Raw genomic sequence first — 25,257 nt, forward strand, 5'->3', positions numbered from 1 at the left:
CAAGAACAAGGCAGGAACGGCTGGAGCTGTACTTGTTCACCGTCACCTGTGGGTACAGTCTGTGGTTCCAGAAACACACAGGAGGATCTCGTGGACCACAAGGGCAAGGAAGAGGATGCAGACTGGGGGTGTCAGAGATGGGAGGTCTGCACGACCATGGAGATGTAGTCCGAGCCCATCCAGGGTTTGTGGCATTCCCCTCGCAGCTCAGAGCAGGCTGGGTCCCAGGAGTGCAAGTGTGCACCATCGTTTCCTAGAAATAACAGACTCTGCTGCACTTTCCAGGGGTGACCGAGGGTTGGCCTTGGAAAGGCCCTGGAGGTCAGAGGGACTCAGGCCCTGCCCGGCCTCACCGCAGCCTCATCCATGATGCATCAGAACAGCCTCTTGTGGTGCGGGGTGCTGCCCTGGGTGAGCTGCCTGCGGAGTGCGCCCCTGGGAGCAGGTGTTCCTGCTGAGATCTGTGATTAGGGGGGTGTTTACAACCCTCAGTGCCCGGGAACCTCTCCAGGCTGACACTGTGACATCCCATAGTGACAGCCTGTCCCGGAGCCCATCCCAGTGGGGTGGGCGTGGGGGAGTGTTGTCCTCTGTGGAGAAGACCCCAGCCCTGGGGGTGGCTCTGTGTCTCACCAGGGAGGGCATCCTGGGCCTTGCTTGAGGAGAGGCCTGGACAGAGCGGGCAGTGGTGGAATTCAGGGTGCAAACTTTCCACCTTCCTTCAGTGAACAGCTTCAGTGGCTTAATTTCTCCCGGCAGGTAGGTGGAGTCTGCGTTGGAAAGGATGAGCTCGGGGAGGTGTTACCTTGCTGGTGGGGGGACTGAATGCCAGACTCTCTTTCTGCAAACAGAAGCGTGCTATCCTGCATGCTTCCCTTCACGCTGTGATACTGGTTCTGTGTTTTGTGAGCATTACCTTAGCTGGTCCTCTCCGGAGCGCCTTGCAATGGATGCGGTTGTCAGCATCTTAGCATCAAGGAAAGGGTGAGTGTCGGAGAAGCAGGAAAGGCAGGCAGCTGTGGTCAGACCACGTGAGGCTGAGGAGTTTGGATGGGACCCAGAGGGCCATGGGACCGCTGAGGTCTGCATTTGGAAAGAGACTCTGGGGGCAGCAAGGAAGGAGGACCTGTGGAGGCTCTTGTGACGCTCTGTACAGGGGACGTCGGGCAGAATTAAGGTGGTGACCTGACACATGGGGTGTGCTCTGTAAATATTTGCTGTTGAATGATGGAGGGGATGGAGATGAGAGGAAGGGTTTGAGGGCTGTTTACCAGGTGGCATTACTAGGTGTTGGAGACTGGGCGTGGCAATGTGGTGGGCGGGTTGGGGAGGAGGGTGACATTTTATTTCTGTCTGGGGCAACTGGGGAGATGGCGGCGAGATGGGGCCCCCAAGGAGGGGCAGGTTTGGGGCCAGAAAGCTAAGATTCGCGCTGGATGTGTGGATTCAGCACGTCTGTCTCTCTCCCCCAGAGGTCATGGTTGGGGAAGCAATTGTCAGAGCTCGGCTGGCCCCTGGGGCAGTCTTCCCAAGCCCCCGATTCCACCTTTGGACACACTGAGGCTGGCGCGAGAAGGGAACTGCTGGCTGAGGGCCAGCCAGGTGGAGATGCCCGTTGCCCCCGCCTCTGGACACCCTCAATCACAAACAGGAACAAGCAACCCTTCAAGGTTTCAGGTGTTTCCTTTCTTTGTTCCTTAGACTATTGTTCTGGACGCACATCTGGAGACACCTGTCTTTCTACGCCAGGGCCTTTGTTATCAGAGCGGATTCATCTGACCCTACATCCCAAGGAGACAGAATCCTCAGAAGAACCTTGGTAAGAGTGTCAAACGCCTGGGTCATCAGCTCTCAATATGCGTGTTAGAAGTAGTAGGAGTCTTTGGAGAAAAGCCTTTTTGTGGTCACATGAATTAGGAAAACTCTGGGCTCCACACGTTAATGGACTCTGGGCTGCAGGCCTTCTCAGGACCTTTAGTGGTGCCACGACAGTCTCTAAGAGGGGGCTCCTGTGTGCAGGGCCCCCCAGGGATACTGGACCAATGAACACGTTTTCCAGGGAGCATCCACCTCCACCTCCCAGACCTGGTGCTCTGGGGTCACGGTTCAGGGAACAATGGTCAGAGCTGGGCTAGCCTCTGGGTGGAGGTGAGGTCAAGCCCCTCATTTCTTCCTCAGACAGACTGAGGCCTGGAGAGGGAGGGGAATTGTCCGGCAGAGCCAGCAGGCAGACTCTGGGCTTAGGACCCCTGGGCAGGATCCCTTCTCCTGTGCAGTCTTTCTGCTTCCTGTGTTCCAATTTGCCTGGTCCCCAGAGAGGCCTGCTCTTTCATTTCAATGGACTCTTCTGGAAGGCATTTGGGAGGGTGACTGGGGGTTGGGTGTTGCCCCTGTCTGTGTCCAGGCCTCTGATGTGGACCTGTGTGAACGTGTCCTTCACCACCCCCCGGAAGAGTTGTGTCTGAACCCGAGAAAGACACTGGGCAGAAAGCAGTTATGGTCCCCGACATTCCCCATGGAGCCATTTGTGGGCCGGCGAGGCAGGAATGAGCCTGTCTGGGCGGCGGCCTCCGTAACGAGACCTCTGTGGGCCCAGAGACAAGGGCCGGCTTTGGCCTTGAACCTCCCTGCTGGGCCCGCGGACAGCACCGCGGTGGCCGCTGAGGGCGACTGTGCTTGGCTGGGATACAGCTGAGGATGGGCAGGGCGGGGCCAGGGCATCAGGAAACCCAGTTTATGTAACAGTTTCCTGGTGTGACTGTCCCGGAGGGAACTTCATGTCGCCAAGCACAAAACAGGTGCTTCCTTAGTTCATCCTGCGCATATTTATGGGGGGTGAGGGGTCGATTCCACACCAGACCTCGTGTGGACCCCTGGGGGCGGGGAGAGGGACAGTGTCTTAGTTTGGGTTCCCGGCGTGAGAGACCGAGATGAGGATTTGGGGGCCGATAAGCTTGCTGGGAGCTGATTCCCGGAAGCAGGATGGGGCAGGGGGGTGCGGGGAGTAGAACAGAAAAGGGGAAAAGCTAACCCTGGGTAGTGGAGGGCACGGCTGGGGCCATTATGCCCGATTCCACAGGGACCTGCAGGCTGGGGGCGGACTGTCCACAGGAAAGATGATGCAGGGCCAAGCCACCTGCTGGCTCCTCGCCCGATGCCTGAGGTTTGCCCCTGGGGGTAACCCCACCCTCCTGGCTGTGTGCTCGGCCATGCATGACGCAGGCTTGGGGCGGGCACTGTCGGGGCCAGGGCAGTGGGAGTGACACCTGTCCCCAAGGTGCAGCAGGGTCAGAGGTGGACCCAGGGGTGCCTGCCACGTGCCACCTGTCTCCAGGGCGTGGCGAGGTAGATAGTTTTGGGCTGGGGGAGAGGAGAATGGAGTGAGCCCGACCCTCCCCGTCCCGCGGTCTTGCTTCCCTCCAACTTCCCCTACTGGCCATTTACTATCGTCTAATGGCCATCATCACAGCATACTAGCTTGGAAGAAAGAGCTGTAAAAGGGCCAGTTTTGGAAAATGTGGTCAGAGGGGCCTGGATCCCCACTATCCCTCTTCCTGAGCAGGAAGCCGGCTGTACCACCAGAACATTCCTAAGCATGGTCTGAGTAATGACTTACCCACTGCCTCCAGATTCAGGAAGTCTTATCTGGCTTCCTGAAAAACCTTAAGTTAGAAAAGCAAGTTGGAATTTTTTTTCCGTAGAAACTGAATTAGTAATGCAATTTTTTTTCACGTGGTCATGAAAATGTTCATGGAAATCCTGAAAACGAGCCCCACCAAGCCCGCTGAGACGGCTCTTAAACTCTGGGCGCTGCCCAGGTTAGCGGGAGGCTCTTTCTGCCTGTTTGGTGTATCTGGGATGTGCATTTGTGAGGTGCTCCCCGCCTTTGGGGAGGTGAGTGGCAGAGAAGCGTGTCCTCAGAGTCTGGTGAATTCTCCGCATGTCCCTGTGACTGCCCAGCACCCGGTTGAGGGGTCCCTAGCGCTGAAGTTCTCCTCATTCTCAGCCTGTCACGCAGGGCCGCCTTCTGAATGGAGGAGCCCAGGCTGCCTGCTCAGCAGTGCTTTGTGTCAAAACACTTCAAGTGGAAATGTGTGCTCATTCTGCCCTCCAGTAGGATCCCACAGAGAGGCTCTGAGGCCTCCAGGTCTTCGGAATGGGTGGGGCTGGGATCGGAGCTGCCCCCCGCGGACCCCTGACGGGCTGGGGCTGGGACTCAGTCAGGGGTATGGGGCAGTGTGATTATCGGAGGGCAGGCTTGTGGCAGGAGGGACGAGGCCAGGGTGGGGACAGCAGAGACAGGAACTTTGCCCACAATCCAGTTGGTTGGATTCCAGCCACCAGAGCCCTAGGCCAGAACCCAAGGTTGCCCCAGCAGTGCCCATCCAGCTTGGGTTAGGCCGGTGGTTAGCAGCTCAGATGGGGACCCACGAGACACAGGCGTCAGATTTTGAACAGCATGAGGGTGGACAGCATCTATATTAGAAGCCAGAATTAGGATTAGAAAATGACCCCACTGGCTGAGACGGACAATCTTAGAAAAGGAAAAGATTCAGGAATAAGGGGACGAGCCCTGTATCAGGTCCCGTTGTGAGTACAGGGTGGGGGCTGGAGACGTGGAAGGACTGGCGCAGCAGCATAGATAGCTCATTCCTGGGGGGAGGGGCAGCTCTGCTCACCCACACCCTCCCCCAGGGCCCCCCCCGGGTAAGCCCCATGTTTGAACACTGCCACTCACCCCTCCTGGGCCACAGCTGATTGGACCAGAGAGGAGACTTGATCCAAGGAGATCCAGTCTTTCGGCAAGATGAGCTCATCAGCTTCGTTCCCCCCCAGAATTTTGGACTGGGACCGGAGACATTCATCAGTTGGATGGTGGCCCTGGAGCTAGGGCGGCCATGTTTGAGGGTTTGAGCAGGTGCAGAGAAAAGGGTTCTGGAGGAGAGGGAAGAATGAAGAGTCCGATGATCAGAGAGGAGCGGGGAGAAACCGTGCAGCCCCGGGCCGGGCTGGGGCAGGGCTGGAGAAGGCCATTGAGTTGTCCCAGCCAGCATCGGGTCACCATTTTCCATACCTGCACTTTCTGCCCTCAGTTCCTTGACATATTTTCAGACTTCTGGCTAAAGTCCACTTTTTGTGAGCTGATTTGAGTAGGCTTCAGTCCCCAGCATCTGAAACACTCCCTGGGAGAGCCAGCGCCCTCATTGTCATAAGCGGGACAGAAGCCCGTGGGGGGAGGAGCCAGCTGGGCAGGGCCTGGGTGGGGGGAGGGGTGCTCCTGCAGCTCTGTGCGTGGCTGGGCCACGTTGGATCCCATCAGCTCATTTTGGGCACCATGCCACAGAAGCACAGAGCAAGATAGTGTCTGTTCATGGTGCGTGACCCTGGTGGCAAGGGCACCTGGACCCCCGGCATTGGAGAAATGGCCAAAGCGTCATACATTCTGCCTGGAATGAAGGAGACTTTGTGTGGGACAGAAGAAGCATCTCTGATGTTTGAAGTCTTGTTAGAGAAAAAGCAAAGACTGTTCTGAGCTCCCTGAGGCTGTTGGATTAGTTCCAAAGGTCAAGGGTCCACTTTTGGCCTGGTGTAGGGGAAGCCTCCTCCTGAAACTGCCTGCCACAGGATGGGTGGACTTGGGCATAGGGAGCTCCCTGTTCCTGCAGCTGAAGGACCACTTGAATGGGTATTACAGGACATGCAAGAATGGAGCTGTTGGCCTGGACTGGATAACCATAAAGAACATCTTCACCCAGGACAAGAACAGCCTCTAGCCATGACCTTGAAGATGACCATGACCAATGGCCATGACCACAGAGAATATCTTTACTTGCAGGTAGGACCTAGTCCCAGGCCAGGAAAAACCCCAAACCATGACCTTGAAGGTGACCATGACCAATGATCATGACAACAGAGAACATCTTCTTTCCCTGGACAGCCCCAAGAATGACCGTCAACATGAGCGCGTTGCAGAATCTGATGGGCCCGGTGACCCGAGGGACAGGCAGGTGAGGCCTCTGGTCCGAACACCCTTGGTAAGGCTGGGAGCTCCTCCCAGGGACAAGCTCGAGGAACCATAGCTGGTCATGACATAATTTGTGGGCTGTTGTCCTGCTGGGGCTGGGAGCGCCTGTGGCTGAGGGGGTTTGGAGGGATGGTGGAGGTGTGTTTGGAGTTGGGGAAGGAACACAGGATGGGAGATGTAGTGACCTCTGGGGGTGAGAGCAGGGGAGGCCCCAGGAGGCCCACTCTGTATATGGGTTACACACTTTCTTCCTTTCTTTTCTTGGGCTCTGGGACCAACTTCCGGGTCAGGTGGCCAGTGGTCCCTAAGGGCCAACCTCAGCGTGCCCTCCACCTTCCCAGACAGCCAGGGAGGGCTTGAGCCGCAGGGGACCCCCTGAGCCCCTCCATCAAAGCTTGTCCCAGAGCTGTGCTCCTAGAGCAAATGTACCGCTGTCCTCTGTCTTCTAACCGGAGAGGGACAGGGAAACAGGCTGCTTGTGGAGCCGGGTTAAAGGCATCGTGTGTGTCTCTGGGGAGATAATCACCCAGGGGAGCTTTCCAGTGATGGTAGAGCCAGGGAAGGAGCGAGAAGAGAGGGCAGTGGAGATTCTCGCCTAGGTCCTTCCCAGAAAGCGCCTTGAGCGGGTTGGGGCTGCGGCCCTTTCTGGGGCAGCTGTAATCTGGCAGCTTTTCGTAATTATCCGTTAGTAATTACCCACTGAGGCTTTGGTAAACAGCAGCCTGTTTAGCCATCCTTGAGGAATTAAATCATTACAGTTATTGCTCTATCCACTCGCTATTAGCCTCCTAAGAGGCTTTTCCACCTCAGAACCAGGGTTTTCGTTTGATGAACTCCCGGGAGAACGTTAAACGGGGGAGGCTCTGGGGGGTTGGGGAGATATGCGCCCCCGGCGGCTGCTGGAGGTAAGACGGCGGCGCCCGTCCTCGGGTCTGTGCCACGCGCTCTCTGTGACTGGCACCCCTGACCATGGCAAGTGTCCTTCAGTAAAGTAGAAGCTTCTTACACGGAGTGTATCTTAAGAAGCAAAGGGTCCAGTTGGAGGGGTCTGGAGACTTCTGGCACAGACACAGGCAGGCAGACAGGCTGGACCCCTCCTGGGATGGGACGGAGGTGTGTGGCTGGGTGGTCCGCGGTCAATGTCTGCAAGGCCAGCAGGACCGACTGAGGTCCTGGCTTCTCTTGGACTGTGCGGTGAGGTCGGCTGCTTGGATGAAGGTCAGATGAGGGTCAAGGACATGCCTTCAGTGAGGATCTGCCCTGCTTTTCCCTTTTGCCAAGGTTGCCCTTTCCTTTCTGGACCTTTCAGGGACAGCCCTAGGCCATGACCGTGAAGATGAGCCCCCTGCAGAATCTGATGGCCCCCGACCCATGGGGGAGGCCTGTGGTCCAGAGGCAGGGATGGAGCGCTCCTCCCAGGGGCCACCTTGAGAAAAGATACGTAGCTGGTCATGATGTCTTTGGCTGCACAACATTTGCTATCTGGGCGATATCTGTCACCTGGGGATTTGGAGGGAATGATGGTGTGGGGTGTTTGTGCTCTGAGCCACCTCTGAAGCCCCCTGAGGTGGGCCTCAGGGGCAGGGGGTGCTGCACAGAGGGGACACAAGCCAGCTCCCAGGGCTCACCGTCTGGGGAGGGCTGTGACTGGCCCCTTCCTCTGAGGGCTTCACGTGTTGTCAGGGGTGAGGCATTGCCCTGTCACACGGTAGATGGGCAGCTGGCATCCAGGGAGCCCTGACAGAGGTCACGAGGGGACATACTCTTGGGCACCTCCTGTGTGCCAGGCACTGGTCCAAACGAGAGATGCATAACTGTAAGGAAGCCTAGACCCACCATTGCTGTCACACAGAGGCTGGTCTAGGAGAGGGGACTGTAATAGATCTGGAAACATGACCAAGACCAGCACGGACCAGACGTGGCCCTTCAGTCCAGGGAGATCAAATATTCAGGCCTAATTCTCTAGCTTGTTCTGTAGGCTCTGAAGCCATTACCCATGAAGTGAAATGAGAGGAAATGAGTGAGTGGGATCAGTGTAAACCCATTTTGGAAGAAGCCGTTATAAGGGTTCATTCTGGAAATCCTTCTGAAGCTGACCTTCCCCATCTTCTTTTTTAACAACCAAGAAACCCTTGGCGTAGAGTGGCGGAACATTGCAAGACCTCAAACTGGATCACCAGATTCGTCAACAGATTTTTAAATATGTAAATTAATTTGCATCAAGGACTTAATAGGTAGAAAAACAGGATGATTTCCATTTTTGTATAAATTACCTTCATTGCTAAGTTCTATGAAATGGGGATTGTATCAGAAAATTGGGGTTAGTGGCTTTGCCTTCAGAGCAGGGCCTTTTAAACCTGGTTTATATCCAAGTGAGTAGTGAGATATTAAAACAAAATGCCATTCCCCCAGGTCTACAGAATCCCAAACCTCTGGGGGCCCCAAATCACATCACCCTGCCAGGTGTCCTGTGGAGAGCTGGAGCACAGGCAGAAAGACTCCATGAAGGGGCCAGTGATGGAAAAACACTTGAGCCCAAGGGTTGCTTGCTGACTCTAGAGGGGGCTGCCTTTGGGGGTCCTTTTGGTCCAGCCCCAGCCCTCTTTTCCTTTCTGCCCCCAGCTCCTCCCCCACCCTGTTCTGGCTCTGTCTTTTTTTTTTTTTACATCTTTATTGGAGTATAATTGTTTTACAATGGTGTGTTAGTTTCTGCTTCATAACAAAGTGAATCAGTCACACACACACATATGTTCCCATATCCCTTCCCCCTCACGTCTCCCTCCCTCCCACCCTCCCTATCCCACCCCTCTAGGTGGTCACAAAGCACCAAGCTGATCTCCCTGTGCTATGTGGCTGCTTCCCACTAGCTATCTACCTTACATTTGGTAGTGTATATATGTCCATGCCAGTCTCTCACTTTGTCCCAGCTTACCCTTCCCCCTCCCCATATCCTCAAGTCCATTCTCTAGTAGGTCTGTGTCTTTATTCCCATCTTACCCCTGGGTTCTTCATGACATTTTTTTTTTCTTAGATTCCATATATATGTGTTAGCATACGGTATTTGTTTTTCTCTTTCTGACTTACTTCACTCTGTATGACAGACTCTAGGTCCATCCACCTCACTACAAATAACTCAATTTCGTTTCTTTTTATGGCTGAGTAATATTCCATTGTATATATGTGCCACATCTTCTTTATCCATTCATCGTTGATGGACATTTAGGTTGCTTCCATGTCCTGGCTATTGTAAATAGAGCTGCAATGAACATTCTGGTACATGACTCTTTTTGAATTATGGTTGTCTCAGGGTATATGCCCAGTAGTGGGATGGCTGGGTCATATGGTAGTTCTATTTGTAGTTTTTTAAGGAACCTCCATACTGTTCTCCATAGTGGTTGTACCAATTCACATTCCCACCAGCAGTGCAAGAGTGTTCCCTTTTCTCCGCACCCTTCTGGCTCTGTCTTGCCTCCCCCTTGGGCTACTCTGTGTCCCAGGCCGGGACACCCTTGTTCTTTGGGGGGAGCGCCCTCCAGGCGAGCCCACGTGGATGGGTCCTCCAGGCTGACCGTGCTGCGTTGTTGAGCTGAAAGTCTTCCTCTCCATCAGGTGCCCTGGCCTGGTTGCAAAGCTGCTCAGGTGACCAACGCGTCTCCAGGTGCAGCGCACCTCTCTGAGCATCTGTGCATTTAATAGGTCGAATCCTCCCGGAAGCAGGAAGGCAGTTCTTCCCACAGGGCAGCAGGAAGGCCTCTGGTTTGAAACTTGCTCATCGATCACATTCAGCCCCGTTTTGGACTCCTTGCCTGCCCTCTGCCCCCACCCCGTGAGGACCTTCCACTGGGTCAGAGCCTGTGCTAAGCCTTGGTGGAGCATTGGGGGCAAGGTTTACCATGGAGCCTGCAGGAGGGGGCAAGGTTTACCATGGAGCCTGCAGTGGGGATCAGGTGGCGTGTACTGGCTCTGGATGAAGAGCCAATAGGGTGGAGTGTCCACTTCCTGGAGCTGGGATGGCAGCCCAGGGTGGTCCCCACCAGGGGCCCTGGGGGAGGGCGGGGCCTGAGGGAGGGCTCCAGGGAGGTGCTCACCCCAGGACATGTGTTTAAAGCGCCCCACCACTATCTGTGGGAAAGGGCCGAGGAGGCAGGAGACCTGCCTCTGGCCTCAGCGCAGCTCTGGAGCTGACCAGCTGCAGCTGTGGCAAGTCATTTAATTGGCTCCATCTTACAGTGACTGAGTGCCCACTGTGGGTGGGCTGGCCAGTTGCTCAGGATCCACAGGTGAAGGTATGTGGTCCCTGGCATCCCAGGCACATGGGGTAAGCAGACAGATGCTGAGATATGGGCTGACAATAAAGGCATTTAAAAAGCTGCATAGGGACCCACAGAGGGGGAGACAGCCATGCTGTGGGTGGGGTAGGTCAGGGGAGTAGTGTGAGGAATAGAAAAGACTTCATGGAGGAGGTAACATTTGAATTGGGCTTTGTAGGTTAAGTAGGAGCTCGCTGTGGGAGAAAGAATGACAAGTAGAGGGAAGATCACAAAGACGTGCGCCCAAGAGAGCCAGTCACATTCAGGAAAACTACAGAGAGTATGATATGCCTGGGCTTTGCCTGGCTGCAGCACTATGATTCCACCCTGTGGTGGGCTTGCCCTGTTGATGTGGTAGTTGACTTATGAGATAGCCTCCAGTGATCCTCGTCTCCAGGTAGTCAAGCCTTTGCGTGGCCCACTTTGTCATTGAACAGGGCTGACCTGTGTGACTACTAGAACACTGCTGAAGTGATTGTGTGTGACTGAACACTGAGGCTGGGTCATAAAAGCACTGTAGCTTCTGCCTTGATCTCTTGGATTGCAGGCCCTGGGAAGGCAGCCACCATGCTGTGAGGACGTTCAGGCAGCCCTGTGGGGAGGCCCATGTGCTAAGGAACTGAGGACTCCCACCAGCAGCAGGCAGCGTCAACTTGCCAGCCATGTGAGTGGGCTGCTTGGAAGTGGACCTTCCAGCCCCAGCCATGCCTTTAGAAGACTGTAGCCCTGGCTGACATCTGCCTGCAGTCCTATGAGAGGCCTCTAGACAGGACTGTCCAGCCAAGCTGCTTCTCAATTCCTGACCACAGAGCCTGTGAGAGGTGACAAATAATTACTGCTGTTTTAACCCATGAAGCTTCGGGCTAATTTGTTATGCGGCACTAGATAACAAATACAGCTGGTTATTGTGGTAGGCGGCTTCCAAGACGGCTGCCAACGATCCCAGCCTCCCGGTCATTCATGCCATCATGTAATGCCCTCTGCTTTAGTGTGGACTGGACATGGTGACTTGCTTCTAATGAAAGAATAAGGCACATCTGATGGGGTGTCACTTGGAGATTACGTTACAAAAGTCTCTGGCTTCAATTATGGGTGACACTTGCTCTCTTGCTGGTTCTGAGGGAAGCCAGCTGCCATGTTGTGAGCTGTCCTATGGAGGGGTCCACATAGCCAAGAACCGAGAGATGTCTCCAGCCAACAGCCAGTGAGGAACCGAGGCCACGAATCCAACACCTTGTGATAAATGGAACCTTGGCAGCAGCCATGTCGGTGAGCTGAGAGTTGAACCTTGAAATGACTGCAGCCCCAGCAGACGCCTCGGTTCCAGCCCTGTGAGAGGCCCTGAACAAGCTGCCCCTGGGATCCAAGTGCACAGAAACCATGAGGTAGAAAATGCTTGTTGTTTTAGAGCTGCTGAGCATGGGGTCATTTGTTACACAGCAATAGATTATTAATACACTTACGAGGAATGGTGCCAACCTCACCTGTCCTGTCCCCAGGGGTGCTGCTTGGCTGTGGTCTAGACTTGGGTCTCAGCCTACTGAACCACTCGAACCTTGGTCAGTCAGGGGCCCAGAGCAGGTAGGGGGAGCATTGAGGGGCTGAGAATATGGGAGGGGGCATCCTAATACCTGCCGATTTCTGGAAAACCAAGTCAGCCTCCATAAGACCATAGGAGATGAATAAGTATGTGGGTGAGACATAGGTTCAAGGCCAGGTTCTATCCTCCTGTACCTGTGTGACGTTTAGCAATGTTACAAGTCCTCCGGGAGCGCTGGCTCCCAAGTTGCCCTGCTGGAGCAGAGGGGGGGCATGCAGGGATGCAACTGCCCAGTTAGCACCAACCAGAGAGCCAACATGAGGACTGAGCAACAGGATCTCCAGAAGGGAGCTTGGCCCTGGAACATGGTAGGTGCTTGATACAAGACTGACCTGTAGCTGTCAGGATTCTTGGCGTACTGTCTTCGGTCCAACCACCGATGTCACAAAGTCCTCGCAGTGCCCTCCTGATGCCCAGATCGAGGAGGACTTGGGGAGGATGCCGGCTCTTCAAAGACGAGGCGGTCTCAGCTGTGTAATCACCACCACTTTGCTTGGGGCCCTCCCCGAGGAACATACTCCCGGATCCATCACCCCCTTGCTCCGGTGAGTCTGAGCCTGGGCTTTGCATGCTGTCCTGCATGGAATACCAATGCCTCTGTTCAGCTCCCCAGAAGTCCCTGCTCTCCTCCGCTGCGGGCGCCGAGGGTCTCTGCCTGGCTTGGTGTTTATTTCTTGCAGTATGAAGCGATGATTTAATTCTTGCCTGAGATATCATTCAGCCCCAGTTCATGCTGAAGTGAAATATATTTCAGCACCCACCGATTTCCATATAGATAAAAAAAGGAAAAAAAAAAAGAGGAGAAAGGAAACAACCTCAACCAGCATCTTCACACACTATGCATTTGAAACGTGCTTCTTGAAGATGGATTGCTCCGTTAGGCTGCTAAGAGGCTTTCTTGACTTGTCAACAGTTTTATCCCCCTACAAACATTCTTGGCTATAAATTATTCATTGCCCAGTTAGCGGTTAAAAAAAAAATGCCTGGAGCTGAGGCGCTTTCTTAATTCTCCCTCTGCTCTTCAGATCCAAGTTGTTTTTTCCCCTCCCATTGCTGGAAAAGTAGAAGTAACTGGAATTCTCCTGGCTTGGAGGTTCAGGCTGGATGCAGTGAGAGAGTCGTGTTGAACCCGGAGTGAGCTTGGCTGGGGGTTGGGGGGAGGCAGTCATTTATAGTCTGGGGAAAGGCAGGACACTGGGGTTATCAAATATATGTTGAGATAGGAAATAGGTGTGTTTGGGGTTTTCTTTTTGTTCTGTTGGCAGGAACTCCAGGGTTTCAAAAAAAGCAGAGGGGAGACGATTCGATCCTAGGCCCAGCCATTTCGGAGTCCACAGCTGGAAAGGATCTGAGGCTTCCTCTGTTTACCTGATTCCACTCTCTGGGGCCCCGCTCTGCCAGGAGACAGCACCCCCTTGTCTTTCTCCGTCGTGCCCACCCTCTCCTGTCCTGCGCACCCCTGGACCACCTCCCTCACCCCCAGCTGACTTCCTTCTCCAGCGCGGATTCTCAGACCCCGCCACCGTCTCTGTGTCCCCGTGGGAGGTGGATAGAAGTGGTGGGTGGGATTAGGCTTCAGAATTCGGGGCCCGTGTTAGCTGCAGCAAAGCCCTGTGTGCTGGGTGGCTTAAGACAACAGCAATCCAGTCTCTTAGTTTCTTAATTCTCCCTCTGCTTTTCAGATCCAAGTCGTTCTCTTCCTGCTGTTGAAAAAGTAGAAATAACTAGAAGTCTCTTGACTTGGCGGTTCATGCTGGAGCCCAGTGAGAGAGTTGTGTTGAGTCCTAGAGGCTAGGATTCAGCGGGGCTGTGCTCCCTCGAGACTCTGGGTAGGATCCTTCCTTGCCTTCTCCCTGCAGCTTCAATCTCCATCGTCACGTGGCATTCTCCCTGTGTGTCTCTGTTCAATCTGATCCTCTTATAAGGACACCAATCATATTGGATGAAGGGCCTACCCCGGTGTTCATCTTAACTTCACTAGAACCATCTGCAAAGACCCTATTTCCAAATAAGGTCACCTCCACAGGTCCCAAGGGTTGGGACTTCACCATATCTTTTGGGGGGACATGATTCAATCCATGACAGAGTCAGAGGAGGGAAGAGGCCCCAGTGACCAGGCCGCAGAGCAGAGCATCAGAGGCCTCAGAAGGCTGAAGATCTCCCATCCTGCTGAAACCTCAGCCTCCCCAGCGATACTCTTGCACCAGAGTCCCCTTCTCTGCCCCTGGCGCTGCAGAGGTGCCAGGCTTTGCTGTGGGCCTGAAAAACTGTCCTTTCACAGCTGTGTAGAGAGAAAAATCAGGCTAACTGCAGGACTGCTGCACCTCTAATGGGACCCGGACCTCCCCGGGAGGGCGGCTTGTCCAGTGGCCTGGTCTGAGGGCACCATGTCCACCTGCCATCAGCAGCAGGAGATGTGGCCTGAGTGTCCCCCTGCTCTAAGATTTCACCTTGACTCCCAAGTCCTCCCTGCTCCCCACGTTCTCCCCAGGCAGCAGGGGCTTTGCCAGGGCAGCATTTCTGGGTGGGCTCTCGGAAGATCTCTGTGCTCTGTTGCTTATCCAGAGAGAACCGGCGGTGGCAGCTAGACGGTCCGCTGTGCCAGCGCCCTGCTGGGTGAAGCAGGTTCATGTGGGGAGTGACGATGGCACTGTTGCTGTGTCTTGGGTTGGACATTGGATTATTTTCCTCCAACCCGACCAAGAGTTTTGGCTTTCAGAGAAGATCTCCAGAAGCTGGGTTTATAAACACCAGTGGGTATCGGATTTAGTCAAGGGTATCCAGCGCCTGGCAACCATCACCTCTCACCAGCCCTGCTGTGGCTGCTAAGTTCGGTTCCATAACCCAGACAGCAGACAGAAGGGGCAGGGGCCCGATGGTCCCCATCCATTTCATTGGATGTGGTTGTTACTTCCTGAGTCGCTCACCTTTGGTTGAATTTAAGTTTGTCAGACTAAGCAGCCTTTAATTGGAGACCCTGGGGTTCCTTGGAACCCAGGCCACCTCTAAGCATGGGATCGAGTCTGGAGTGTAGGAAACAAAATTTGTCACCCCAAAATGTCTCTGGCATGTAGATTATTTCACGCTGAAAATTATCAAGGCCCAAAAGACTCAGGAAGAAACTTTGAACTACCCCCCTAATCGCCTGAAAAATTTAGATAGAGGGCCTATTACAGGAATAGAGCTATCACCAGACGTCTGCAGAGAATACAAGCTAGGTGTGGTAGGGGAACACTTAGAGATCAGAGTCTACTCTGTGTCCCATTGTCTCTGCAGGGCCCCAGCAAACATTTATTTACTAAACATGTGCTTTTCCATCTCCAGGTGAATTGCCTTTCTCCCCTTCGAAGTCCCAAGCCACTACTCCCAACATCCTCTGCTGTCTTTAGCTGAAGGTGACATTTAAAGTGAGGACTTTGGCCATTTTGGTGAGTTATTCAGTTTTCCTGGGTCTCTCCCATGTATATACGTTATTAAACTTTTGTTTGATTTTCTCCTATTAATCTTTCTCATGTCAATTTATTTCTTAGACCTGCCAGAAGAACCTAGAAGGGTAGAGAAAAATTTCTTCCTCCCCAACAGGAGCAAAGGCAGCCGAAGGAAAGGACAGGAGAGTGGTGTGAGCCCCTGGCCCACAGTCGAGGGAGAAAGGAAGTAGGTCCCAAGCACTCTCACATACAATATTTTACTTAATCCTTACAATAGTACACCCATTGCACAGATGAGGAAACTGAGGGTCAGAGAGGCCAAATGACCTGCCTAGTAAGTGACAGAATCTAATGGACCTGAGGTTCCTGAATGAGAGAATTTCTTCTTCAGGCAGGTAGTTTCACATCCCTCTGATCACACTGTGATGGGCGGTGACCTAGTCCAAAGGATCTTTGGGAAAATGAGGTTCTTTTCCAGGGCCGGGATCTGACCAGAAGCCTTTGGAGCTGAGTACTGGCTTCTCCCAGGCTGTCTGGGAAGCTGCACTTGTATCACATCTGGGTGTGGCCCATATTGATGGTGGAACTGCAAAACCCAGGATGGGCAGCCCCACCTGTGGGGCACTTGGTAGGGAATTACTCAGAGGAAGAAGATATACAGCAGGTCTCTGAGGGAACAGTTGCTCTCCTGGGAGCATCCAGTGGAAATTCTTTTCCATTCAAAGTCAGAGTCAAATAAGAGAAGGTCTTTAGCAATGAGGGTTTTTCAGGGAGCACTTGAAACCATTTCGTAGAAATCCGGACTGTTTTAAAGAGAAACAGGAGTGGCAAGATGTCCAAAAATTAATTTTTAAAATTAATTCCGTCATCTTTTCAATTGTCCAAGTCATTTAGTTTTGTTTATTTATTTATTTTTTTTAGTTTTGTTTTTATTGCATTATTTTCTTTCTTAAGACTGGATTCTTTGAAATAATACTGCGATGAATATGGAGGTCATTCACTTTTTGTATTCCTTTTTTATTAACAATTTTGTTGAGATGCAATTCATCTATCATATAGTTCATCCATTTAAAGTGCACAGTTCTAACACAGGGAGCTCTACTCAGTATTCTGTATTAGCCTAAATGGGAAAAGAATCTGAAAAAGAACGAATATATGTATATGTATAATTGAATCACTTTGCTGCACATCTGAAACGAACACAACATTGTAAGTCGACTATAGGCCAGTAAAATGTTTTTAAAAATAAAAAAATAAAGTGCACAGCTCAATGGTTTTTAGTATATTCCCCGAATTGTGCATCCGCCACCACAATCAATTTTAGAGCCTTACTTATATACAAGGGAATATTACTCAGCCGTAAAAAGAAACGAAATTGAGTTATTTGTAGTGAGGTGGATGGACCTAGAGTCTGTCATACAGAGTGAAGTAAGTCAGAAAGAGAAAAACAAATACTGTATGCTAACACACACACACACACACACACACACACACGCAAAGGTTCTGATGAACCTAGGGGCAGGACAGGAATAAAGATGCAGATGTAGAGAATGGACTTGAGGAAAGGGAGGGTGGGGAAGGGGAAGCTGGGACGAGGTGAGAGAGTAGCGTGGGCTCCTGGCTGTCTCTTTCCCGGTTCTCTCTGGTGAACTATCTACCTTGGGTTTGGCTTATTGTTCTTAATTAAGAGAGGCTGTTGTTTTCAAGAGTGCCCTTAGGCATGAACTTCCTCACATTCTGTTTTAAATAAAGTCATTTCCTTTGGGAGCACTTCAGAGAGCTTCCTTTTCTCATGGATTGAATCTCCCCTGTGCAAACCCTCTGAGCTCTAGTTCTGGGTGCCCCTGGCCTCCTCAGCTTGCCTCTTCTTGGAAACTGTGCCCCGTGAGCAAGCTGTGGTCCGGCGGTTGGGGGCCCAGTCCTCTGGGCCTGCCCGGCCTGGGGTAGAGCCTCTGTCCCGTGACAGTGGCCGGGAGGAAGGCTGTCCCGACCTCTCAGTCACACTCACCAGGAATTTAGCCTTCTCGACTTGGAGTTGGGGGGAATGAGAAATGCTGGTGGCCTGTCCCTCCTGGTGAGACATGTAAGCCTTTATTAGGATTTGAAGGGTGAGGGAGCCCCGACTTCTTGGCCACACCCACGTGGAGGGAGAGAGCAGCTTGTGGCTGAAATGCCACAGACTCTTGCTGTTCTTACTGAGTTTTAGTAGATTTTGTTGAGTAGATGTTTCTTTGTTTGTCATATGCCCTTAGGACAGTTCCCAGAGACTTTAAATGGTTGTTCTTTTTTTTTTTTTTAAAATAGTTTTTGTCAGCTTTGCTGGTTCCATGGAGTTACTCTCTCGGTCATCCCAGAAGTGGAAACTGTGTTGTTTTATTTTAATAATGAAGGCATCTTTATATTATGAATTTACCTCCAAACACAGCTTTGATGGTATAAGTTTTGACAAGTCATGTTCTAATTTTCTGTTGTATTTATAATTCATTTTCTGAACCCAAAAGGAAGACTATTTTAGTTTTCAGATGGGCTGTCTGTCTATCTATCTACCTACTTTTGGTTTTCAGGCTTCCAGCATTCCAGTCTAGCTTTTGTTGGATTTTGTGGTTTGGAGAATGGCTTGTACAATTTCTGCTCTTTGTAATTTAGAGGAGTTATCTTTCTGGACAAGTAAGTATAAGTTTTTGCAAATGCTCCATCAATATACGTTTGAGAAAAAGGTATATTCTCTCCTTGTGAGGCACAAAAGTCAGCATCTATTAATTTAACCTTATTAATTATATCGTTTTGCTACTCTAGGTGTATGATAGACAATACTCCAGCAGATAGATATGGGATAGAAGGAGAAAAGAAATTGCAAAGCAAATGGGTAAAGCAATGTTACTTCGCTCGTGGTGATTTCATAGGAAATACTCATTGATGCATTTTCCCCAGAAGCTTATGCAGGTAGCACAGAGTCCAGATTCATAAAACTTTTGGCTTAGAAGGGACCCTGGAGGTTTTCCAGTTCCTTCTTCCTTGTTTTATAAACGAGGAAAATGACTTGCCCAAGGTCACGCAGATGGCAAGCTGAGACTGCGAACTAGATTCAGGTCCTTGGATTCCGGTAGGACATAAAGTCTGTGTTTTTGCCGGGCTTCTGGTGTGTTGCATTTTGTTTCGGTTTTCATTGTTATCTCTGAGAGACTTGCTGCCTTAAGAGTCGGTAGAGATACATTTCTTATTTTAAAGGTCTTATATATTTATTCGTAGGTACTTTACAATTTGCAAAGCACACTTTTATATGCCTCATCTAATTTAATCTTCACAGTCAAGCGATGTTTAAGGCAGCACTGTTGCCCCAGTCCTGTAGGTGAAGAAATGGAGGCTTAGTGCCTGGCAGCCCACGTCAGCCCCAGGTCTTCTGCCCCTGAGGCCATGCTCTCATTTGCAGGGCCCTGGAGTCCCATCCCACCTTGGCCAGAGCCAATGTTCAGACTCTTTCATTTCCTGCGTGTTTCTTGGGGGGTAAAATTGTCCTACATCCTGTAGGACTTTTCCTTCCTCCATTGGAACAGTGCCCCGGACAGCTGGCTGGGTTTTGCGAATACGGTGATCAGTCTGGGAAATTATTATTTTTTAAACTATCACTGTAGCCTCTGCACCTGGTATCAGCAGGTTATAATAGGCTGGGTGTGCGCTTGAAGCATACCTCTGCTATCTTCTGGGACAATCTTAGTTCATTCGCGCCGTTGCTTTCCTTCCTCTGCAGGAGCATTTAAGCAGCCCCATCTCGACTGCACTCTCCCACCCAAAGCTGCGGCTTAGCCAGCCCTTCCCGTCCTCATCTGGAAGTGTGGACCCACCTGTGGAGTGATCAGAGGCTCCTAACAGCCTCTCCACAAAAGTTGGGGACGGGGAAGGCGGTCAGGTGGTCATCCAGGTCTCTCCAAGTCCCGGTCGTCTCTGAGTTTACCATGAAGTCCTTATTGTCCTGGAAGGCACAGTTCTGTTTTAGGAATTATCTTACGAATTAATCTTGTTTGCTGCACTCAGAATCACTCCTTCAGACTTCTTGGCACTCACCTCATGTGGAACCTGAGAATGGCTTTCTTTCCCACTGTCTGGCATTTTTCTCATCAATAACACGTTTTTGTCTACCACGTGCCAGGCACTGCCCCTCCCTCTTCAGGTCTGGGTAGACATCCCCCAAGAGTCCCCAGGGCCTCAGGTCGGCACCTGCTCTCAGATGTGACGTTTGCTCATTCCCTCTTGTCTTTCTGTTTAGCCCCGAATGGGGTGGGGGTGGAGCAGGGCCTCCCGTTGGTTCATCAGCAGAGAAAACACAGGGGACATTGGAGCTGGTCCCGGTGGGGAGGGAGCAGGCAGGCTGTCCCAAGCCCTCCATGGTGCCAACAGGAGGAGCCTCTTGGAAGAGCCCAGTCAAATGAAAGACACGTGGCTGGTGTCTGCTCTGCTGTGGATTCTCAGGGGCGCTTCTCAGAACACCAACCTCCCCTCTACCTGGGCCATGTGAGAGCTTGTGTAGGCTTTCATATTTCAATTTTAACTGAAAGGAGACGCTTCCCAGGAGAAGGTGGTCTCTGAGAAAGCCAACGTGCTTTGTCTGCAGTGGACAACACAATTCCAAAGCAGAGAATAATTTTCTAGGCCTTTAAAGAACTGGAACTCAATCTTGGCTCTGATTTTTACCTCTGCGTCACCCATTGCTGATCTCTGTGGACCTCAGTTTCCTAAACTTTAAAATGGGCCGAGGCCTTCCCTGGTGACGCAGTGGTTAAGAATCCACCTGCCAATGCAGGGGACACGGGTTTGAGCCCTGGTCCGGGAAGACCCCACATGCCGCGGAGCGACTAAGCCCGTGTGCCACAACTACTGAGCCTGTGCTCTAGAGCCCGTGAGCCACTACTACTGAGTCCACGTGCCACAACTACTGAAACCCGTGGGCCTAGAGCCTGAGCTCCGCAACAAGAGAAGCCACCGCAATGAGAAGCCCACGCATTGCAATGAAGAGTAACCCCCATTTGCTGCAACTAGAGAAAGCCTGCACGCAGTAACAAAGACCCAATAAATAAAATAGATAAATTAAAAATAAATAAATTAAAAGGAAAAAAATCAGAGTCTTTTCTATTAAATAAATAAATAAATAAATAAAATGGGCTAATCAGCCCACCTTTAGTGAGAATCACATGACGCATCTGGAAACGCTCCGCATGGATGTGCTGGGCCCGGCCCCTCTGCCGAGTCCTGGCCGTGGCTTTTCTGTTTCTCCCACACATGGCTGAGAATGTGTGAGGCCTTTGGACACCCGGATCATTTCCCAGTAAGGCTCCACCTGGCACATTCTTACCTAAGAGACTTGCTACGAAACCTGGAGGGGCCCGAGTCTGGCAGTCTGAGTCCCAGAAAGGAGGCTGAATTTTTACTGTCCCAGCCCGCGTATTAGATGATGACTTGTGTAATTTTCTCAAGATATAAGCCACGTTTTACAAAGCGAAGCCATGTGTGTGCCCTGAGGGGACGGCTGGGCCATAGCTGCCGCCCTGCCCCAGCCCCTGCGGCTCACAGGACAGGCCCTCTCCTGCTCCCGGCTGGGTCCTCTGGAGGGGGTTCCTCGCTGCAGTCCTTGCCCCTGAGCCCTCGCTCTTCGGGGCCAATTCTGGACTCCAGCGCGGTATTGATGTCGGCCCTTCGTGCTACTTTTGTGCGTGGGTAGCCGGTCACCCTGCTGGAGGATGCCCTGGTGGAATGTTGCCACCTCAGCAGGCAATTTGAACTGGGTAGAGTGGGTTTGGAAAGTGAGTTCATATCCATGGTGTTTAGGAAACCAACCTGGAAAGGGCTGAAGGGGTAGAGAGGTCTGTGTGAGGCCCTCGGAGAGGGGACTGTCACTTGCCTGTCCCTCAGCCTCAGGACCTGCCACTCCCCTGCGATGGCCGGGTCTCCATCCTCTCCTCCCATCCCCACCCACTCTCCCCCGTTCAGGCTGCGTCTCCACATCTGGACCCCCGCTGTACCATCTCCTGCTCCACCTCTCCCGGCTGTCGCGGGCACAGCCCTAATGACACCTCCCTCCCTTCCCCAGGAAACAGGGCAGAGTCCGAGTTCCTCTGCCTGCGTTCCAGGCTCACACTCGGCCACGGTGCCTTTCCCATCTTGTCTCGCACAGCTTTCCCTCATGTCTGGGAGAGTCCCACTGAAGGGAAAGTCTTGGTCTTTGGTGCCCAGGGGAGCAGGATTGAGGTGACTGGTGCCTCGGTGACAGAGAAGCCACCAGAGGGCCAGGGCTGACCACAGGGGCTGCCACCAGAAGAGAGTCCCTGGTGAGGCACACATTGTCTTTCCCACCTAGGTGTCCCCTGGCCGGCTCCACTCGGCTTTGCTCTGAGAAGAGACCCACATGGGGGTCACATGGGAGGATTCCAGCTCTGTCACTCATGCTCTGAGCCTTTGGGCAAGTCACCTACATCTCTATTTCCTCATCTGTAAAATGGGCCTGATAATAATGCCCATCTCACAGTTGTAAGGGTGAGATTGGACCATTGTTAAAGGCATTTGCCTCGTTGCCTGTTCACGTAAGTCCTCAATGAAAGACGGCTGTTCTACCAGTGGTAGTGTTCTTACGCCCATTAACCTCTGACCCCTTGCTGGCATCTGATCCCCTAGAAAGGAGCCCCAGGTACCCTTGCTGCTGAGCATCTCGCGTCTGCTCAGGGAAGGAGAGGTTCAGGGTCTCCCTGGCCCGGCAGGCTGAGCCCGGGGGAAGCTGCCCAGCTGTTCCAACTGCGGGGTGACAAGGAGGTTGCAGGCAGAGAGTCCCCTGATCGGGGCTCCGGCCTGGAAGGGCTTCCGGAGTTAGCCAACAGGATCTGGATTGGGAAAGAGGAAGGTGATGGTGCAGGTGATGGGGTGGAAGGGGCGACTCCCTGTAGCCCTCCATCTCCGTGTCCTTGATCTTGTGAGGCACACGGGACGCAGCTTCCATCACTGGGGACAAACTGCTGACGGGCCTTTCGAGGGACGAAAACCCAGTGATTTCTGACTTGCATGTGAATAGAGATGGGAACACGTTCGGCCCCCACGGAGCCCCAGGACACGCCCCCCTCCCCCCCCCCCCCCCCGCCAACCTCGAACCCCCTGCTTTCTGGATGGGAAGCTGGGCCAGGCAGGGCCCGAACCAGATCTGTGGTCGTCAGTATGTGGCCCGAGGACCAGCTGGGTCACGGGCTGCTAATGACCAGGTAAGCTGAGAGCAGGCGTTTAGGAACATGACAGGCATTTGAACGAGTAATTATCCGCTGAACGCAATAATATAATATATGATAAAATATAATTAAAAAGTTGGCTTACATTTTGTTTGTCATTTTTTTAGAAATTTATTTTTTATTGTATTGTGCAAAGTATCAGTTGCTAAGGGGCTGGAAACCAGAAACCAAAACCACAGTGGCTCAGCACCGTACGTTTTAAGCGCTAGGAGCAGGGCTCCCTGGAACGCTCCCGGGGCTGACATTTCAGGTCGCTTCAAGGGCTGGTGCTGTGGCCTGCAGCGACCCTGAGCCTCTGGTTCCCGGGAAGGAGCTCCGTGGGAAGAAGGACTGACTGGATGGCTGGGCCCAGAGCCTGGCTCTGAGGCTTGACCCTGAGCCCACTCACCAGGCCTGGGATGTGGACCATTTATGTCCTTTTGTTGCACCTGGAGGATCCTGGTTTTATTTAAACTTTCGGTACTTTGTTCATCATTTTTTGGCATTCATTTGGATGTTTTAGCGTATTGCATTAAAATACGTTTCTCGATTACAAAGTGTCTGGTGCCCCTAAGTCCTGCACCCAGGCCTGTGCCCTGGTTGGAACCCAGGGGCTCCGGGGTCACCCAGCTAGAGGCCTCAGTGCTGGCGGGGAGGCTCGGTAGCCGAAAGAAACCCAGAAAGACTTTCAGAGGCTCGTGCAGAGCCGTTTACTGGGGTGAAGGGAGCACGTTGTTGGGGGTATGGGACAGGCCCAGGCAGTTAGGAGAGGGAGTCAGGTAATGAAGAGGCTCTGGATGAATATTAGTGTCCCCTACACCCTTCCACGGGCTCATGTTCTGAGAAGCCCCCAGTAGTTCATAAAACCGTAAAAACTGTCTGGGTTTTACTGAGAAATCCGGTGGGGATACCAAGGATGAAATATCGTATTAACTCACCCACCCTAACCATCCTTACCCCTTCCCTTCACATTCTCCTGTTATGACTGGCTTTGTGGGAGAGACACCTGTGGGTGTTCACACACGAAGAAGGGGTGCCTCCCACAGCACAGATGGAGGTTCTGGAAAGTTCTCTCAGGAGTGGGGAGGGGCGTTCAGTCACTGATGATTTTCTACCTGATGTGGTTCCTGAACATCAGTGCTTTTTATTTTTAAAATTTATTTATTATTTATTTATTTGCTGCACTGGCCAGCATGCGAGATGTTAGTTCCCCGACGGAACCCGTGCCCCCCACAGTGGAAGCGTGGAGTCTTAACCACTGGACCGCCAGGGAAGTCCCAGCAGTGCTTTTTAAAAAGAAAAGTGTCAAACATCCCAATAATTGTTCTCTGGTCACCTTTGCCTTAGCTCTGGCCGCCATAACAAAGTAACGCAGATTAGGGGGCTTAAACAATAGACATTTCTTGTCATTCCAATGGCTGGAAATCCAAGATCAGGGTGCCGGTGGGGTTGGGATGTTGGTGAGGGTCCTCTCCCCAGGTTTCAGACAGCCCCACCTTCTCGCTCTCTCCTCACAATGAAGAGAGAGATCCGTGGTGTCTCTTCTTATAAGGACACCAATCCCACCGTGGGGGGCCCACCCTCATGACCTCATCTGAACCTGATTACCTCCCAGAGGCCCCATTCCAACTGCCATCCCATATTGGGAGTTAGGGCTTCAACACCCGGATTTAGGGGAGCACAGTTCAGTCCACAGCGATCTTCAATCCTCCACTTCAGAAGGGAGGGTTTTGTTTCCACTGTTGAGTTGTGGCCACTGCCGTTTCAGGATAGCTCTTTAGCCATCCCCGCCATCCGCTTTGACCAGTGTCTGCAGTTCTGGGGTAAACCAGTCTCCAGCAGCCGGGCCAGGTGAGGAATCAGGGCCTGGCTGACAGTGGTTTCCTCACTTTGGCTTCTTCCACTGAAACTGCAGCCCCCATTCCCATGGCAGGGGACCCAGACACCCCACCACCTCACCATCTTTGGCTTCTTTAAGGGGAGCTGTGGCCTGCATGTTTTATTTTCCCAGCCTGAAGCGACCTTGGCCTTGGCTCTTGTGCTGGGAAGCTCGGCTGGCCGCGCGCCTCATCTATGTCGTTTGAATCGTGACAGTGTGGTCTCAGTCAGTGTCTGGTGACTGTGGATCACGTGGAGAAGGTTAACTGTAAATAGTATCCCAGCATCTTCTCCCTGGTTGAGCCCCTTCTGTCCTAATGTCTCCTAAGTCTTCTCATTTGTTCTTATTTTATTTTATTATTTTGAAAAATTTTTATTACGATTATTTTTTAACATCTTTACTGGAGTATAATTGCTTTACTGTGCTGTGTTAGTTTCTGCTGTATAACAAAGTGAATCAGCTATACGTATACATGTGTCCCCATATCATTTGTTCTTCAGAGAAAATGTCCCCAAAGGGCCCCTGAGACGATGCGGTTGGGACAAACCCTCACAGGCGAGGGAGCAGGAAGTCGAGCTTCCAGGAGGGATGCATGGCAGGCCTTCTGCTGGCCGCAGCTGCCACCGGGCTGACCCAATCCTTATTTCCAGCTCAGGTTTGGTCTGAATCTGGTGGGTGACTCCCGGCTGCGTCATCCTCCAGGATGCAGAGCTGGACACCGGCTCCCCAAAGTCTCGGGGGGAGATGAATTCTGAGTCTAGACCAGCCTGCCCA

General features: G+C 52.4%; 1 long non-coding RNA gene across 2 annotated transcripts in view; it reads left to right on the top strand.

The window, feature by feature from the left end:
• Positions 1-15,350, top strand: part of LOC307175271 — a 119,842-nt gene extending 104,492 nt beyond the window's left edge. The window contains exons 3-6 of one of the 2 annotated variants that reach the window (XR_013824284.1): positions 1,702-1,819; positions 5,837-6,008; positions 10,883-11,720; positions 15,260-15,350. This is a non-coding gene — a long non-coding RNA (uncharacterized lncRNA). Of the gene's footprint in view, positions 1-1,701; positions 1,820-5,836; positions 6,009-10,882; positions 11,721-12,352; positions 12,972-15,259 lie in introns of those variants that run through there. The other variant, XR_013824285.1, reaches the window with a different exon arrangement.
• Positions 15,351-25,257: the final 9,907 nt, after the last annotated feature.

The sequence above is a fragment of the Stenella coeruleoalba genome, assembly GCF_951394435.1.
Source record: "Stenella coeruleoalba genome assembly, chromosome: 16".
NCBI lineage: Eukaryota > Metazoa > Chordata > Mammalia > Artiodactyla > Delphinidae > Stenella > Stenella coeruleoalba.